The 18,669-nt window shown below is 45.2% G+C and overlaps 1 protein-coding gene across 1 annotated transcript in view; it reads right to left on the bottom strand.

Annotated features, from left to right (window-relative positions):
* LOC125426419 (zinc finger protein 551-like) overlaps positions 1 to 18,669 on the bottom strand; it is a 146,624-nt gene that overhangs the window by 8,337 nt on the left and 119,618 nt on the right. The gene's annotated exons all lie outside the window — the stretch shown is intronic.

Below are 18,669 nucleotides of genomic sequence, written 5' to 3'. Positions count from 1 at the left end.
TGCACTGTGAAACCTTGCCCTACGTACACATAAAAAGATCTATAAAACATTCTGGTAAGTTGTGAGAGAGGCTCTGCTTGTTCACAAGGCTGAAGAGCTTGGCTGAGATTTCTCTGCCTTGCAGGTATTGTTTAACCATATTCTAAGAGGGCACAGGGTTCCAGAAACATGGAGGGATACGGAAATAATAACAATTGCTAAACCAGGACGGAATCCAGAGCAGGTAGAGTCATATAGGCCAATAAGTTTATTAAACCAAGATTATAAGATTTTTGCGAAAGTATTTGCGAATAGACTAAAAAACATCCTTCCACAGTTAATTGGACAAGAGCGATATGGCTTTATAAGAGGTAGAGACATTAGTCACCCGTTAAGGAATGTACTCAATGTAATAGAACATGGCAAAACGGAAAATACGGCAATGATAAAGTTAGATGTATACGAAGCATTTGATACAGTTAGTCATAATTATTTATTTCAAACTCTAGAAAATTTTGAGTTTGGAAAAACAATTTATAAATATTATTCAAGAGATTTTATAAAGGGAGGAAGCAGCTAAAATAAGAATTCACACGGGTGGTCAGAATTGTGGGGCCATTGAAAGAGGAGTAAAGCAAGGTTGTCCATTATCACCACATCTTTTTATATTGGCAATGGAATATTTGGCAGAAAGGATAAATAATAATGGAAGTGATATGAACAAATAGTTTGTAATGTTTTAAGCCATTGTATTTAATCATATAAGTTATATGAGTGTAATTCACTGGGCACTAAGCACTTTAGAAACTTACTTCTGCTAAAAAAAGAAACTTAAACTTATAAAGCAGCCTGAACAGGGCCCCACCAAGGGAGATAAGGGAATTAGCAGAAGCTCACAACACAGATAACAGTAAAATAGAAACTTAGTTGTTATGCAGAAACTTCTTGTGTAAGATGTTTTTAACTTAAGTTGCAAAACAAATATGGGATGAAAAAAGGTGTGGTGTAAAGGTGGGATGAAAATGACTCAAGGTCTGTCGGCCTTTCTCTGATCTCAAACCAATAGTCAGGGAAGACAAGGAGTGAATGTTTTAAGAGGGTATAAAATTATGTTACACCAAACAACAGCCCCTTGAACCCTCCTCCCTGTTGCTGACAGAGGAGAGTTCCCTCCTTCAAGCAGAATTGGAACAATAAAACTCTTAACATTGAAGAAGCTTATGGATGGTTATTTGTGAGTAACCGGACAGAGTTTTTTGTTTTGAGAACAGGGCCCCTGCCCCCTGTCCCTACCAACAGAATTGGTGGGCCCGTATCGGGAATCTAATCTGGATCTAGCCCTTGGTTTTGGACAGTCTCTCTCAGGGCCTACCTTTAGGCGTCAGGGTCACTGTTCATTCTGCAGCTCAGCATCGGATTGAAGACTGACAACTTTTAGAGCCACCCTTCAGTGCTCAGATCTCTAGCAAAGATCTCCTGGAAATAGGAACTCTGGAAGGTAACCAGTTAGGAGCAAGGGATTCCTGAAACACTGGATATCCTGGAGTGGTCCCGAAACAGGGACAAGTTGGAGGACAAGTTGGGTGAGCAGTGGTTATTGAAATACACTCACAGGAGAGGGAGGAGGAAGGACGCCTCTTCAGAGGTCAAAGACAGGGCATGGCCCCTCAGACCCCCCTTAAGGCACAACAAGTGCAATGGAAGAATAAAGGAGGAAAGGGTGCACGCTTCTTTTCCAGAGGTTCTAGATGGGAGGGTATAGCGGGTGATACCCCTGGAGACCCCCCCCCCCCTGGCACATAAGGTTGGAGGTCAGTGGGACCAAGATGCACCTATTGTTTTAAAAGGGTATGGCTAGCCAAGAGTATAAAAAAAGTTTATTGTATTTAAAGTTTTTTTTTGTGAGTTTAGCTAATTTCTAGAGCTCTTTTATTTTAGGAAAATATTGTTGATAAAAAGAATTAAAACAAGCTGTTTTAAGTAAAAAGGAAAAATGTTTTTAGAGCAGTATTTTTAAAACAGGAGAGGGAGGAAAATCCTGCCTCCAGTGGTTCGACTACAAGCCTTGTGTGTGAGGAGAGAGAGGTTTTAGCTGCATGCTGGAATTGAAAGAAGGGGTAGCTCGCAGCTGCCCCCCATAAAAAAAAAAAAAATGTTAAAGTTTCTAGTTTAGTTACAGAGACTAGAGGCAATGGAGAAGCAAAGAGTTTTTTAGTTTAAGGAATGTAGAAAATGAAAAGGGGAGAGGGAGGGGAGAGAAGGCTTACAATTCTTGGGAAAACAACCCCTCCGCCTTGAGAAGGAATCAGAGTATACAAAATGCAGAAAGGGGAAGCAGAATGGATGTTTCAAAAAATAAATTCTATGATAGCAGTTAAATAAGGAAAGTAAATTGAAAATAGGATGGACATTTATGTTTACAATTGTAAAAAAAATTGAAAGATAAAATTGTAAAGATAACATGGGGCTGGTCCCTCATTTACATGGGAGAAGGAGCTAAAATGTTGCAACATTAATTAGGGAGAAAGCAAACAAGTGCGTTTTGAGGTAATAAAAGTATGTTTTGAGTAAGCTAAAGCTAGACGAAAGGATAAAGAAAAGGGGGCTGAGTTAGTCGCTCTTCCCTTAATGAAAATGAAGTGTTTTAGTAATGCAACAAAAAATATGAATGGCATAGTAGTTTTAAGAAAAATTCAAGAAATTTGAACCTAGTGTTTTTAAAGATAATGTAGCCTTGTACCCAGTTTCCTAAGACCCCAAAAAAAATTCCAGGCAGAAAGTTTTAGTATCAAGAACCAGTTTCTTTAATAGCTGCAGGAGAAACCAGGGGGGAAACTGGGGCACATGTTTGCACCTTTTAAAATTTAAAATTTTCAGATTTGAAGTGAAGAGTAGAGCCTCTAGGAACAAACGCAGTATTCCCTGACAGGCAGTCTGCTTCCAAATTGTTCAGGGGGAAAAAAGCTGTATTGAATTAATGTGAAGATGAGATGGCAGGCTGCATGCCTGAAGAAAAAAGGGAGAGATAAGAATTAACCCTTTTCTAACTGTGAGATGCCAGCTCCACTTAGCAAAGGGGGGGTGAAAGTCAATGAAGATAATTGAGAAATTAGAGCACTTTCCTTATGAGGAAAGGCTGCAGTATTTGAAATTCTTTAGTTTAGAAAAGAGACGTCTGGGGGGGGGGATATGATTGAAGTTTATAAAATTACGCGTATGAAAAATTCGTTGGGACAGAGAGAAACTTTTCTCTTCTCATGGTACCAAAAGCTGGGGGGCATACATTAAAAATGTTAGGAAAAGAAGGGGGGGATTAAGACTAATAAAAAGAAACATTTCTTTTATGCAATGTGTAATTAGTGTTTGTACATACAAGCCACAGGAGGTGGGGATGGCCACCAGACTGGATATAGCTTTAAGAGGGTTTGGACAGATTTATGGAGGAGAAGCCGAACTATGGCTACCAATCTTGATCCTCCTTGATTTGGGATGGCAAATTGCCAGGAAATTCATGACAGATGCTTGGTTGCTCAAATATGAGGCTGTGTTACTGGAACAAACAGATTTAGTGTTAAACACAGACTCAAGAGTAAACCCAGCATCTTTCCTGCAAATAGATGGGAGCATAGAAGTAGGAATTCGGACCATGACTGTTTAGAATTGACGAATAATTATCAAATCTAAAACAAGATGGGACTTGGAGTGTTATCCCATTAAAAGGAGAGCAAGATTTGTCTCATCAATGGCTCTTCTCGAATGGTAGAGGGGAAATGATGTAAATGGATATACAGTTCTTCAAGGAACTGGAAATTCTAGAGCAAGGTTCCTTGCCCCTTGGTTGGTCAGCTCCCAGACATGTGTGAATTATATGTAACTGTGGAGAGCATTGCAGTTAGAGGAAGAAATGGGAAATGTAAATATCTGGTAACAGATTCTTAAAATATTTATAAGGGGGGGTTATTTAGACCCTTTGGGAAATTAAGGAAAGGAAAGAGGTCTCTCTTTGAATACAAGGCAAATCTCTTTGGCAATTAATTTAATAGTTAGTGGAAAAGTTCTAGAAGCTCTTAGAACTCGCTACAGGCCAAGTATCAAGTGCTACATGTCAAAGGGTATCAAACAGGTGACTCCTTGAAATTTTGGCTGACCAAGTGGGAAAGGGAAGAAAATATTTGGGGGGCAACTTAATAGCACAAAGGAGGGTGACTGTTTTTAAATGGGTTTCTCTAGGTAATAATAGAGGGAAAAGGCACAATGGGTTTGTAGTAGTGGATGGGGGAAACAAGTAAAATTTTTTAGGAGGGGCAAAGAGACTGCCTAATACCTGGTCAGCCCAAATTTAGAGCTTTATACATTGAATTAGGCATTACAAAAATTTTAAAATACCAAGATGAAATGCTTTTTTGGAGTGTCACACTTTTGGAAAAAAAAAAAAAGGATTCTAGGACAGAAGGGGAAAGGGAAGCTGCTCTAGAATCAGGGGTGTGGTTTATGAGAGATGGTCACAAGTGGATTATAGAGTAGTAGCCTCATTTAGTGCTGCTTGGGGTAAGTGCTTTTCAATTAAAAGTATTAGGGTATTGGAAAACAACAATTAAATGCTTTCTTGATAAAGTTTTATAATGAGAGATAGGGTAAATAATTGTATAAAAATTCATAAAATTTGAAGTGGTAAAAGGGTTTTGTGTTTTTGTAAAATGTAATAAATATATATAGTCTCCTTTTGAAAGTAATATAGGGGGGAAAAGGCCAGCAAGTATGTAATTAAGGAAATATATGTAAAAGAAAAGTTGGGAAAAGTAGAAATTGGAACATGGGTAAACAATATAGTCAAGCAAATTCTGGCCAAGTTAAGGAAAAGTCTGCCTTTAAATGAAAAAATTCTTTCTTTAGTTTATTCAGAGTTCAAAACATAACCATGGAATTAGTACCCTTTTGCCTTTTTAAGTGATGTGCATTTTATATGATGTTATTTTACCACACATGAGGGGGGGTGATTTTTGAAATTAATGATTGTTATTAGAAAATGTGCTGCTTGGTCTGGCCTTTACTTTCTCTTGTCTTTGTTTCCACGGCAGTATGGCTTGGAGTCCAGTTCATAAGTTCTTGCCTGGAGACTGAGGCCTGTTAAAGCACTGAGAAGGAAGAGTCCTCAGAGCCAAAGTGGACGGGCCTTATTAAGGCTGTTGATTCTACAGAGGTACTGTGTAAGGACAGAACGTGGATGGGCTTACTATATAACGGACAAAGCTTTATTGCCTCTTGAGCCTGAATTGCTGTTATGCATCCAGACCAGCTGTTTAAACTGACCTTGGATATTAAAGCCAGATAATAAAACTGAACTTAAATTTTAATATTGTCCCTTCAGGACATTGACAGTTGAAAAACTATAAGAAGACAACCCTGTTGGATACCATTAGAGAAGAAATTACAGAACTTTTGTTTTTAATTTAAAACCCCCCCCATAATTTCCCTTTTTTTATGGACTTGATTTAAAAAAAAAATGGGAAGGACTTTTGTGTAGAAATGGGAGAGATAGGAGCTTTCTGGGATAGTGGGAGGGTAATTGTTTTTATTGTATTATGGAAAGGAGAGAAAAGAAGCTTCTAGCTTCTGAGACTAATAGATTTTTGAGTACGGTGGTAAAGGTATCAGGACTGAGGCCTACAGTACTCTAATTGGTGAAATGGGTGGCAATATTGGTAATCAATTTTTTACTATAAGTGGTGCTCATAATACATGCATTATATTAGTGGTGTGGAGGGTTACTTCTTTTGGTGTAGACAGGATGTTATAACAATGAATATTTTATAAAGTAGTAAGGTTAATGCTATTAGTGACAAATACCGTTTTAAAATATTAGGTATGCTTTAGAGAGCCTCTTTTCTGCTTGAGATAATGTAATAAAGGACTTTACTAATTGAATTTTTATCTGTGGTTGAAAATGTCTCTTTATGTTTCTATTTTAATGGTGATAGTAAATGGATTATTATATGTATTTGTGTATGCAATGTTTATCACTCTTTTCGGTACAGTAACATGTTAATCGTGGACAAGGTTCAATGGTTCTAGTTACAGAAAAGCACACTTCTATTTTAGAAAGCACCAAGTGCTAATGCAGAGAAACAATACAATTATGTAAAATGCAAGTTTTAGTGGCTTAAAAAACAGTATGAAAAAAGGAAAAGGATGGATTGATATGAACAAATAGTTTGTAATGTTTTAAGCCATTGCATTTAATCATATAAGTTATATGGAGTGTAATTCACTGGGCACTAAGCACTTTAGAAACTTTAATTTCGCTAAAAGAAACTAAAACTTATAAAGCTAGCCTGAACAGGGCCCCACCAAGGAGATAAGGAATTAGCAGAAGCTCACAAATACAGATAACAGTAAAATAGAAACCCTAATAGTTAGGAAACTTTTATGTTTAAGATAAGTTTTTAACTTAAGTTGCACCAAATATGGGATGAAAAGGTGTGGTAAAAGGTGGGATGAAATGACCGGGTCTGTACGTCTTCTTGACTCAAACCAATAGTCAGAAGACAAGGAGGAATGTTTGTAAGAGGGTATAAATTATGTTACACAAACAACAGCCCCTTTGAACCTCCTCCCTGTTGCTGACAGAGGAGAGTTCCCTCTTCTGCGCAGAATTGAACAATAAAACTCTTAACACTGAAGAAGCTTATGGATGGTTATTTGTGAGTAACCGGACAGAGCTTTTGCTTTGAGAACAGGGCCCTGCCCTGTCCCTAACAGAAGGATAAAAGGTTATAAAGTGAACCAAGAAGAAATAAGGCTAAACTTATTTGCAGATGATATACTAGTAATAACGGTGAATCTGGCTGATACAATGAAAGAATTAAAAGTAATTTTAGAAGACTTTCAGAAATACTCAGGATTAAAAGTCAACATGGAGAAAACAGAAATAATGGGGGTTAATGTGGAAAAAAGTCAAATAGAGAGAGGATTACTCAAAAAGAAGATTAAATATTTGGGTATCATAATAACACAGAGAAAGGAGAAGATGTTTAAATGTAATTATAAAGTAAGGTGGAAAAAAATATTAAAACAAATAAATGAATGGGATAAGAAGACCTTATCGATCACAGGGAAAATCAAAGCATTAAAAATGTGTATAATGCCGAAAATGTTCTATTTATTTCGAACTCTTCCATTGGAAATTAAGTAGGAAAACAATTTGAGGAATGGGACAGAAAGCTGAAAGTTTGCGTTTGTAGTAGTGCACCGTCAATCTGTGCAGTGCCGTGAGTAGAACGTTGGGATCTCTTAACGGACTCCGCGGCCTTGCCGTCGACTGCGACTCCCCACACTCCTCATCCCCCCCCCATGAGTCAATGGTCGGAACTCGAATCTGGCTCAATCATCGGGCTTAGGGACAATGGTCTTCGCTCCCCAGGTGAGGATTAGGCTCAGACGCTGTGACGCTTCTTCTTCCTCGTGACGTAAGGCCAGATGCCGAGATCATGCATCACCCGATGATCTCTCCTCACCTCGACTCAGCCTCCGAACTCCCCCCCCCAGTCCCTCCTACACGCCTCGAGTAGAGTAACAATAAAAGGTGCCAGGAACCGCAGACGGAGACTCATGAACATCGGACCTCCGGGTCTCCGGCCAGCTGGCGCATCTCCACCAGATAATATCTCCGCCTCGTCTTCGTTTCCTTTACGCTTCGACCGCGGGTCAACTACAAGCGTTGCGTGCCGTAAACCCGGAATCCTCGAACCTCCACCTAATTCTGCTCACCGTCGCCTGGGAAGTGCTGGCCGCTGACAATTTGAAGTCCGGCTGGATCGGCGCGATCCAGGGACCTCCTCCTGCTTGCATCGCTTCATTGTCCCTCTGGATCGGGCGCGATCCAGAGACATCGCTGGCCCCAGGGACACTCTCGGTCCGGACGGAACACCGGTGAGTATGGGAGCTTTGCAAAAGCAGGGCTTATGCGGACAAGCATCGCTGATCTAACTGAAAGCTGCAATCTTAAAATGCTGCAGGGTCCCTGCAGAAGAGAAGGGGAGGCCGCGCAATTGGTTGAGGAGATTGAAGCTCAGTGTCCATGGAAAATTCAGAGGGGGGGGGACATTGAATCTTATAAGGACTGGGAAAACATCGGGCGCGACTTCTTCGCGACAGAGCCCTCGCTACCGATGTCGCCAAGCTACCTGACGTCGGAGACAATGTTTTGTCGCCATCAGCCTGCAGACCTATCGCCCCTTTGCTGTAGTGTCACTCTCCTCGACATCTTTCACCCTTCAATTTCAACCCCGGAATTTTCTCTATCCACTAAATTGGACTAATCCCTCCCTTCTGCCCCCCTCGCCCTTCACCCATTTCAACTCTCCCGCTGCTCACAGCCAGCCTCCCCTTGCTCCCACTTGTTCCTTTTCCTCGAAGCCACTTCATTGCACTCCGGGCCAGCCATCGTGAATGGCGCTGGAGCTTGAAACTCGCGAGAACGTGATAGCTAATGCACATCTGCAGAAGAAAGAAACCCTGACGGAAGACGCATGCCGATTATTCTTGCATTTGTCAGGCCCCATCCACTTCACAGATAATGGAGGAGGATGGCATAGTCTCGCTGGTTGTCTTAGCAATCGCTCTGAGCTATAATATCCCACCGAAGCCCGCAGTAGTAACACGCGGACGACGAGCCACTAGCCCCTCACGTGAGAGGCATGCTGGAAGCCATCGCAAAGGAACCACCCAATGGTTCCAGATGACTGAAAACCACTGCAGATGTCCCTGAGCCCCGGCGCAATTTGTGGTCTGGGAAAGTGAGTTCCGCCAGCTGTGCTTCAACCGAGCAGTTATTCCTGGCTGGCGCTCTCTACACCGGGCAAGAAGCCTTAATGGTTTCCTTCGGCGCTTTTGCCAATCCTAACCCATCAGATTATGTCCTGCCTGGAGGCCACCCCACGGTCAGCCTCTGAGTGCAACTCTATAAGGCATTTATCAAAGTCCCCAATGCCGGCCAGCCAACCTGCAGAGTTTCTCCCTCCATCCGCAAAACCCTAAGAGCCCTATGCTGAATTTGTGAACAGGCTCCAGGGAAGCCAAGAGGCAGGTAGATAGCCAGGGAGGCTCCAAAACGAAGCCTCGGCGCGCTCGCAGCGGGAGAACGCTCATGGAGGCCGTGAGGGCACCACCGTGGCCTAGGGTAAAAAATCCTGAACTGGCCGGCTATGCTTAAGGCTCGTTAGGACATTGGTCCCTCCTCGCCCACTTGCTAGCCCCTCCTCCTCCTCGGCCGCAGCACCTCCCTCCACCGGGCGGGAGACAGTTCTCCAGGATGACTGCTTTAACTGCGGGCAGACCCGGCATCTCTCCGGCGGGAGTGTAGGTAGCCCTCGGTGGGGCCTTACAACCCCGATGGAGGAGGTCCCTCCCCTCAGGGAGTGAGAAGGCCACCTAAAACCCGTGCCCACGCTTGCTGAAGGGCTTCCATTGGAGAAACGCACTGCCCGCCGGGAAAACTCCTCACCGGGCGCCTCCCCAGCCCAGGACCAAGGAGGAGAGTACTCAGAGCAGACCCAAACGCCAAGGCCCCTGCCAAAACCACCCCCCCTCGTGGCATCTCTCTGCCGTGATGCACCCAGCCCATCTCCCTCTTTAAGTTCCCCCACGGTGTTCTGCCTTGTCAGCCTAACCCAGTATGACGAGCCCATCCCTACTACGGGACACTGGGCTAGTGCTGCCAGTTGCCCTGCCGGGCTGAACAGGGACTGTTCCCATCGCCCCCGAGCACTGATCACTCCACGCACTAAGCGACCCATCCACCTTCAGGTCTGGACAAACATCCCACAGGAGCTGCCCGGGCTGAGCCGTAGCTGGCGCCAGTTGATTCTTCTTGCCCCATGCGCCGTCTGCTGCCGCTTCACTCCAATAAAGGCTACGGTGCTCCCAGCAGCCAACATGGCGTTAGCCTACACCACCGTCGCAGAGCGGTGGAGACGCCTATCGGGAGCTCCCGGCCTATGGTCTGGAGAGCTCGGGCCATAGAAGGATGTAAGTTCAAGTGGCCTGGTGGGACCGGCTTGATAAAAGTTACCGCTATCAGAGCAGCCGAAAGTGGCCCGTAATTCAGTGGCCGGTAATCGAGGCTCTGCCCGCATCTGGGTGGGGAGACAAACCATGAGGACGGAGACATCCGGGCCTACCACGTCAACAGCCCAGGGACCTTCGAGCTGCAGCTCACAGTCCGGGCCTATCATTTTGGACATCCATGTCAATCTCTGGGGAAGGGACCTCATAGGAGTCAGGGTCAAAAACGACTCTGGTCTGGGACTGGTAAAGCCGCCACCGGGTCGCTGGATCCCAATCTTGCCCTCCTAAATTATTTTCTGATTTCCTCGCAGGAAAACCGTTTCCTCTCCTCCTTCTTTCCTTCTGTCTTTTTCGACTAGTAGCGGGAGGGCCAATTGGCTGACTGGCATCCTCCCCTGGATTAAAATCTGGGCCTCGGCCTCTGATACCGTGAAGCACTGCTCGTGGACAGGCCCCAGTTTAAAAAAAGGCTGCCGCCATTATGTCGCTTAATACCCAAAACCCGCTTAAGTTATAGATACCCAGCCTGGCAACTCTATCAATATCATGTTAAAGGCTGAGCGCGTAATGTCAAGCCGCCCCTTAAGGAGTGGTTTCGCCAAGCGGGCTGCATTTCCCCAAGATAATCTTCGATCACAAAATTTTAGCACCATCCAGCTTCCTGCATTAGCCACCAAGGTCACCGTAAGTGCAACTCCCCTTGCAAAGAAACCCCCCCCTTCCTTTCTCCTTGTGTGTGCGCAGGAATTTGCCTCTAATCGTGCCTTGATTGCTTCATTCTCCTCGATGCACCCATCCCCCCCAAAAGGTGCTTCCAAAGCCCCTTTGTGTTATTGCTGGATTACATGCATACCCACAATCCCCCCCCAGGACTCGCCTTCGTTCTCTTTCCCCTCGAGGCTCGACCCTCAGCCTTGACGCATCTCTGATGACGCTTGAAGCTAATTTCCCACTCAGGGTCGCCTACCTCCTGCCCTCCCCCCCCTGTCAAACAACTAAAGAAAAGAGGAGTGTAGGCTGCCCCCAGGAGGGGTTGCATTAAAGTAACCTTCACAGGCTGCAAAACAAGCCTTCCTTCTTCCCATATTAAATCTTAAACACTAACTCGACCCCACCTCCGCCATCCGCCAGCGAACTGAGCTTGATGGGACCCGCCTCTCTCTGCAACCTGGGAAAGGTGTGTTTCAGTTCCCTCTTCCTCCTACAGGTTCCCGTGCGGTGGACCTCCGGGATTCGGCCATGACAGGCTGTGCCCATGGAATGGCGCCAGGAGGAAACCAACCCCATCCCGAGATGGAACGCGATCTCTAGAGGATCCCGCCCAGCTACCATCCCAGCAGGAACGCCACGCCAACGCCTAAAGACCCGGGAATGACCTGGGGAGACGCTGGGCTACTCAATCACCAGCCAGGCTCCCCAGCCGCTGCAAGGCCAGCAAGCATCTCACCCCGGTGACGCCTCGGTGAACCCTTCTGTGTCAGCTTCATGGTATCATCACCACCACAACTCAGCTACTCACCATCCTTTTGCCTGCTCTCTTTGAAAGCTTGCCTCCTGCCGATGGCTACGCATCGCCACCCCCCTGGCGAAGCTTTCACCAGACCAACATCTGGGAGCAGTTTGCTGCCAGCTGCTAACGCCTCCATCTTTCTCTGCCTGGGCCAGTACTCTAGGAGTCGGGAGCCTGCTGAGTTCCTGCTCACCCCCCCGCCTGCAAGCACCTCGGAGAGACTTCCTAGCGGGAGTCTGGGCTGAGCTCCCTTCATGAATGCTCTCCCCATCCATCAGATATTTGCTATGAGCTGCCGCATTGGGGACCCGCCGTCTAAACCTCCTTCGCTGGCGCTCTTTCCTTTGTCACCAAGACTGTCAGCTAACCACGAAGTCCAACACCTGCGCTGCAGATCACCGGGCGCAGCCGAACGTGAGAGGAACCGGACCCGGGCCCATTCGGCCGGGCTCCTCGGGCTAGTTGGAACTGCACACACATGGAGGGACATTCCCCCTGCGGTTCGAAACATCCTGCTCCCCCAGGGCTGGTTCTGGACTCCGCGGGAGAGGGACGCTTAATCCACATCCCCGCCACTCCCCTGCCGGAACTCTCTTGCTTTCGCCTCAGCCAGCCTCACCATTGTCCCATTCTGTGGCCTCCACCCTGGAGCCCTCGGACGCCGGGCCGGGCCCGCTCCTGCCTTTCGACTCCCTCCTGGGTCGTGGAGCTTAATGCTGTCGCCCTCAAGCGGAGTTCATCTCCCTCGCAACCTCCTAGTGGGGGTCCCCGGACTCGGCTCTCACAATGCAGCAGACTATTGGTCGGCTGGCCTGTGCTCCCTCAGTGGTCCATCAACTTCTACCTCCACCGGCCTGGATGCCCTGGCCTCCGGAAAGTAGCAGTGGAACTCGGCTGCCACCCTAGACACCGTGTGGCAGCTATTGATTATTTGTTGTTGTTACATCACCAAGGTTGTGAGAATGTACATAATATGTGTTGTTTTAATCTTTTCTGATAATTCCCAGTTGATCCACATGAAAGCGCGTGAGCTGCAAGAAGTTGTATCTAATCTGAAGTATGATGTTTTGCCCATTATGGTCAGCCCTCTGGAGCTGGCTGCCGGGAGGATGGTTGAGTGCTATTGTACAGCTCTGCATTGGTTTAATTGTGTGCCTTGTTATCGGATCTTGTTTCGTTCAATGCGTCTAATATTGCCTGTAACCTGTGTAAGAAGCCCCTCGATTTCCCTTACCCCGCAACCAAGTTCTAATGTTGCACAAGCAGTTTGGCCAACTTGACCAAACGGGCGGAGGAGCTGCCGCCCCTTTAAATCGCCCCCCTTACGCTTCGCCCCCCGCTTTCTAAAATGTAAGAAAGGAGGAGATGTAGTAGACTGTCAATCTGTGCGCCAGAGTAGAACGTAAGCTAGACGCTAACTGACTCATGGCCTTGCCGGGTCGGTGACAAGCACCCCACCCTCATCCCCCCCCATGAGTCAATGGGTCGCGGAACTGTCTGGGTTCAATCACTGGCAGCAGGGACAATGGTCTTGCCCCCAGGTGAGGATTAGGCTCAGACGCTGCACGCCTTCTCCCGCGACGTAGCCAGATGAGACTGGGCATCACCTGATGATCTCCCCGACCCTCCCCGCCTCCGAACTCCCCCCCCAGTCCCTCCCTCCTACACCGATAGAGTAACAATAAAAGGTGCCAGGAACCGGCAGACGGGAGACTCGCTAGGAACACGGACCTCCGGTCTCCCGCTGCTGGCGATCTCCACCAGATATTATCTCCGCGTCTCGTCTCGTTCTTACGCTGACCGCGTGGGTCGACTACAGGTGTTTAATAATAAAAAACCAAGAATCATGAATAAGATTATATATATGTCAAAAAATTCTCTAGGTTGGGGGATCCCAAAAACGCAAGAATACTATGAGGCGTTCCAGATTAAGAGTCTGATGAGGATAAATGAGGATAATGTCGAAAAAATGGATTAAGTTTGAAAATGAAATGAAGGAGTTGGAGTACATGGTATCTTCAATAAAGAGTTGAAGAAAGGAAATCAAAAAGCAATAGGACCAAGAAAGGTCTTACTAGATATATGGGGAAAATGGAGAGGTAAATGGATGCCTGGCACCCTGGATGTGGCACCTTTAGGGTGTGTGGTTGGCAAAGAAGGAAAAAAAGTTATAAAAATATTGAAAAGAAAAGGAATTCAAACTGTGGCAAATTTAATCAGGGAAGGAGGAGAAATTATAACACTACAAAATTTTATAGAGATAGGGGGAAATGAGAACTGGTTGGTTTTGAGAGGCATTTGGGAAAGGATAAAGGCTTCACGGATAAGAGGAGAATGTATAATGTCGAAATGTTTGGAATTATATGGAAAATACAAAGGGAAAATTTTGGGGCACATATACAATCATATGGTAGATGATAAGGATTTTATGATAAGAATATTGAAACAAAAATGGGAGAAGGAAGGATCTCTAGATACTGGAAATATTAAGAAAAAGAAATTAATAATAGACAGTTGGAAAAATATAAAGATTGAGAAATATATGGAGTTAGAAAGAAAAGTGATATTAAAATGGTATAGAACACCAAAACAACTAGCATATATGATAAAAGGTCTTAGTTCTAAATGCTGGCACTGTGGAGACCAAGAGGCATATTATAGCCATATGTGGACAGAATGTTCAGAAGTAAAAAAAATTTGGACACGTGTATTAATATATATCGAGAAACTGGTGAAGATAAAGATTGATTTAAATAATGACTTAATGTTTATGGGAGTAATGGAAGACAGAAGGGTGGAAAAACAATATAGTTATATATACAAAATAATGATCAAAGCAGCCCATGCAACAATAGCCTTGGGCTGGAAAGAAAAGAAAAAATGGACATTTCAGAAATGGTTAGAATATATCTGGGAACAAGTGACACTGGATATTTTCGATATACTAACCAAAAATAAGACGTGGCAAGACAAACAGAATGAAATTTTGAAAATATGGATAATATACGTGGACTGGATGAAAGAAGTTCGAATCATCGAAGAAAAATGGGAGAAGAGGCTACAAAGAATGAACTCACTGCTGTTTGTGTGAAAAAACTAAGAAGAAGCAATGGGGGTGGGAGAAAAGGGGAAAATGTATTGCTTGAAAATGTATGAAGAAAGAAATTATTATCATAAATTGTAAATTTCAAATGATACAATAATTTTTTTTTAAAAAAAGAGATTTCTCTGCCTTTTCTTCTGAGCCACCTTGAGTCCCTCTAATGTGAAAAGGAGTGACATGAATATTGTCACCCTTGTGTGGAACCGCTTCCATGGATTTGTCTAATCCACTTTTATGGGCATCACAACTACTGAAGAATGAGCATCACGAGCTGTGTGAAGGAGCATTTCACTTTCTTCCTGACCAGAACTCTCTACCCATCAAATTCACTGGGAGTTCCAATCCCGTCCTGGAACAAGGAGTCCTTACCGCGTGAGAGGGCATTTTGGGCACCTTCCTGGTCATGGGCAGGAGGCTCTTCCTCCAGCGGAGCTCTTTCCCTCTCGGAGAACTTCCTTTCCAACTTCACGGATGGACCCCACCTCTGAAGGAACAGTGAGGGAGACAGGTAAGAGACGGAATGGAAGACACTGAGGAATGCATCCTGCCCCACTCCCAGACTCTGCCCCTATCTATTAGCAGAGCTAGAATGGTTTTCCTTCAGCCCTGGGGAATTATCTGGAGGGATGAGAAATTCCCTAGGAGAAGCAGAAAGAAAAGCCCTCACCTGCTCTGCCTGCCTCTTCACCTTGGCTTGAGTCAGGAGGAAGCCCTCTGCCAGGGCCACCGCTTGGCAACTGGTCTCCGGACAGCATCCTCTCACCCAGCGCTGCATTTTTCGGGGCAGGATGGCCAGGAACTGCTCCAGGATCACCAGGTCCAGGATCTGCTTCTTGGAGTGCCTCTCTGGCTTCAGCCAGCGGTTGCAAAGTCCATGCAGCTGGCTGCAAACTTCTCGGGGCACATCAGCATCGTGGTAACGGAACTGCCGGAAGTGTCGGCAAAGTATTTCCGCATTCAGGGGCTCTTGATTCCAGGTCGCCGGCACGGCTCTCTCCCAGAATTCAACACCACTTCCAGCTTGGATGGGACAGGGGCTATTCATTGCTCTCCTGCCACATCCCACTCCTTCTGGGTCTTGTTCTTCCATCTCCTTCTTCTCGGTAGCCTTTGACTCTGAAAAGATTCCTTTCTCAGTTGGCTACGAAAAAAGACTTCTGCTGGGCAGATGTGGGGCAGAGAGACACAAGCAAAACAAAAGAGAAAGGTAATGCTGATGTACAGTGGATCAAAACAGAAGTGCTTGGGGGGGGGGCTTGTATTACTGGCTCTTTAAAGATGTTACTTTACTTTAGATTTAGGGCCTGTCCTAAAAGACTGGAAGACAAAAGTGAATTATTTTTATACTATGGACAAAAGTCTGCACCAAATGAAGCAACTCTGGACGGCATCTATAAGTAAAGAATTAACGGTTAATATATATCCGGTTGGATATTAATCTTTTCCTTTCATGTAAATAAGAAATAGGTTAGAATTGACAGATGCATTTATCAATGGTTTAAGTTTAGTTAGGTAAACTGATTAAAAATACGGGCGTTAATACCCTTGAGAATAGTTAGTGTATTTTTTAAAATCTCTCTTTATAAGTTTGTCTAGAACAAACCGACTGTGTAATCGTAGTGCGGGGTATCTGGATGGAGTCAACACAGATATACGCTTAGTTAACATAATAGACGATATTCAGATAAGGAATATCGGAACCTTTTTTAATAGCTTAACTGATTCCTTGACCTATTCTTATTCTTTTGCTTGTTTCTTTCTTTTACCCACTTTATAACTAAGGACCGGCTACATACCATATATACTCGTGTATAAGTCGACTTTTTCAGCACATTTTTAATGCTGAAAAAGCTGGTGATCAGATATCCTCTCACACAGAGGATACCTCTCAGGGAGGTGGAGGGATCCTCGTACTAGGTGATTTGATCATTAGGAATGTAGAGAGTTGGGTATGTGAGAGGCGTGATGACCACATGGTGACTTGCCTGCCTGGTGCGAAAGTAGGAGATGTCACACTTCATCTAGATAGGTTGTTAGACAGTGCTGGGGTGGAATCAGCATCTGTGGTCCACACTGGCACCAACAACATTGGGAAATTTAGCCGGGAGGTTCTGGAAACTACATTTAGCCTGCTAGGTAACAGGTTGAAGTCCAGGACCCCAAGGTGGCATTTTCAGAAATACTACCTGTTCCACGTGCAGGCCGAGCTAGGCAAGCGGAGATACAGGGTCTCAATGCGTGGATGAAAAGGTGGTGTAAGGCAGAGGGTTTCAGATTTGTCAGGAACTGGGGAACCTCTTGGGACAAGGCAGGCCTGTACAAAAGGGAGGAGCTTCATCTTAACCAAAGAGGAACCAGGCTGCTGGCGCTCAACGTTAAAAAGGTGGCAGAACAGCTTTTAAACTGATCCCTGGGGGAAAGCCAACAGGAGCTGAGGTGACTTTGGTTCGGACTACAGTATCTATGGTGATGCAGACAGAGAAGGAGGTTTTTCTAAATCAAACAGATACGAGTGAGCAACATAGCAATGTGCATGTGATAAGTGATAGTGTCTACAAAAAGCTAGAGGGCAAAGCACATAAATAGGGACAGAGACAGGGTACATAGGTGTCTCTATGCTAACAGTAGAAGCCTTCGACCTAAAATGCGAGTAGCAGAATGCTGAACTAGATGGACTCTGGTCTGATCCAGCAGGCTTGTTCTTATGAGGTCTGTAACTTACTTGCCTGTCAAAAAGATGCTCTTCCCACTCAAACATTCTGTAACACACATCTCTCTATGATACACCTCTGAAGATGCCAGGCACAGATGCAGGCAATACATTAGGAACAAGATCTACCAGACCATGGTCACACAGCCCAGCAGAGGCATTCCTCCCATTGGGCAAAGGGGGCAGCTGCCCAGTGCGCTACCTTGTAGTGGGCGACAAAAATGCAGGTTCATTTGTGGGGGATTTTGTATTTTCAGTGCATTTTCTGTTTTTGGCCTGCAGGGGGCACAGATTTTAGGCTAGCAGCACCAGAATTTTTTGAGAGACTCTCCTGATGATATGGCCCGGGTTTGGTGAGGTTTGGTTTAGGGAGTCCAAAGTTATGGACTCCCAAAGGGGGTGCCCCCATCCTCATTGTTTCCAATGGGAACTAATAGTAGATGGGGGCTACACCTTTGAGGGTCCATAACTTTGGACCCCCTGAACCAAGCTTCACCAAACCAGAGTGCTATCATCAGTAGGGACTCACGAAGATACTCTGAAATTTAGGTGCTGCTATCTTAATAATTGCACCCCTGACAGCAGGCACCCGCTAAATTTCCCCAGATTCTCTTTTTAAATCCACTCCCTTCCTGCCAATGCTTGTTTTCTTTCTTTCTTTTATTCTCTCAATGCCTAATAAAGGTTGTTGTTGTTGTTGTTGTTGTTGTTGTTGTTGTTGTTGTTGTTATGAGGTCTCTCCTTTTAACACTGAAAGGGATGCTGTTTCAGGGTGGGGGAGAATCCACCCCAAAATAGCATCACTTTCAATGTTGTTTAAACTGGGGATCCCAGATTCTCCCTTTAAGGTGGATTGAAAAGGAGAATCTGGGCTCCCTAGTTTAAACACCATTGAAAATGATGCTGTTTTGGGGGTGGATTCCAGCACCACTTGTTTAAACTAGGGAGTCCAGATTCTCCTTTTAAATCCACCTTAAAGGGAGAATCTGGGGTCCCCAGTTTAAATAACATTGAAAGTTATGCTGTTTCCCCCAGCTGGGGGGACTGGATACAGCACCATAAAATGTTTTCATAGCGGTAATAAAACTTTGAAAGCATTTCTGTTGTGTGGCATGACCCATTGCTATGTTCAGATTTGTGAGTTGGGGCATGTTCTATAATGTGATGGTGACTTTGAAACGACCTGGTGGAAAAAAATCATTGTTTGGTCATGGTGGGGTTGGGTGGCCACCCATGGGGGGGGGGCATCAAACTCAGGTTTTTCCCCAGGGCTCCAGTTTGCCTAGGTACGCCTCTGCAGCC

The sequence above is a fragment of the Sphaerodactylus townsendi genome, linkage group LG02, assembly GCF_021028975.2.
Source record: "Sphaerodactylus townsendi isolate TG3544 linkage group LG02, MPM_Stown_v2.3, whole genome shotgun sequence".
NCBI classification, from domain to species: Eukaryota; Metazoa; Chordata; class Lepidosauria; order Squamata; family Sphaerodactylidae; genus Sphaerodactylus; species Sphaerodactylus townsendi.
The sequence above is the reverse complement of the archived record's forward strand: the minus strand, read 5'-3'. Positions and strand labels throughout refer to the sequence as shown.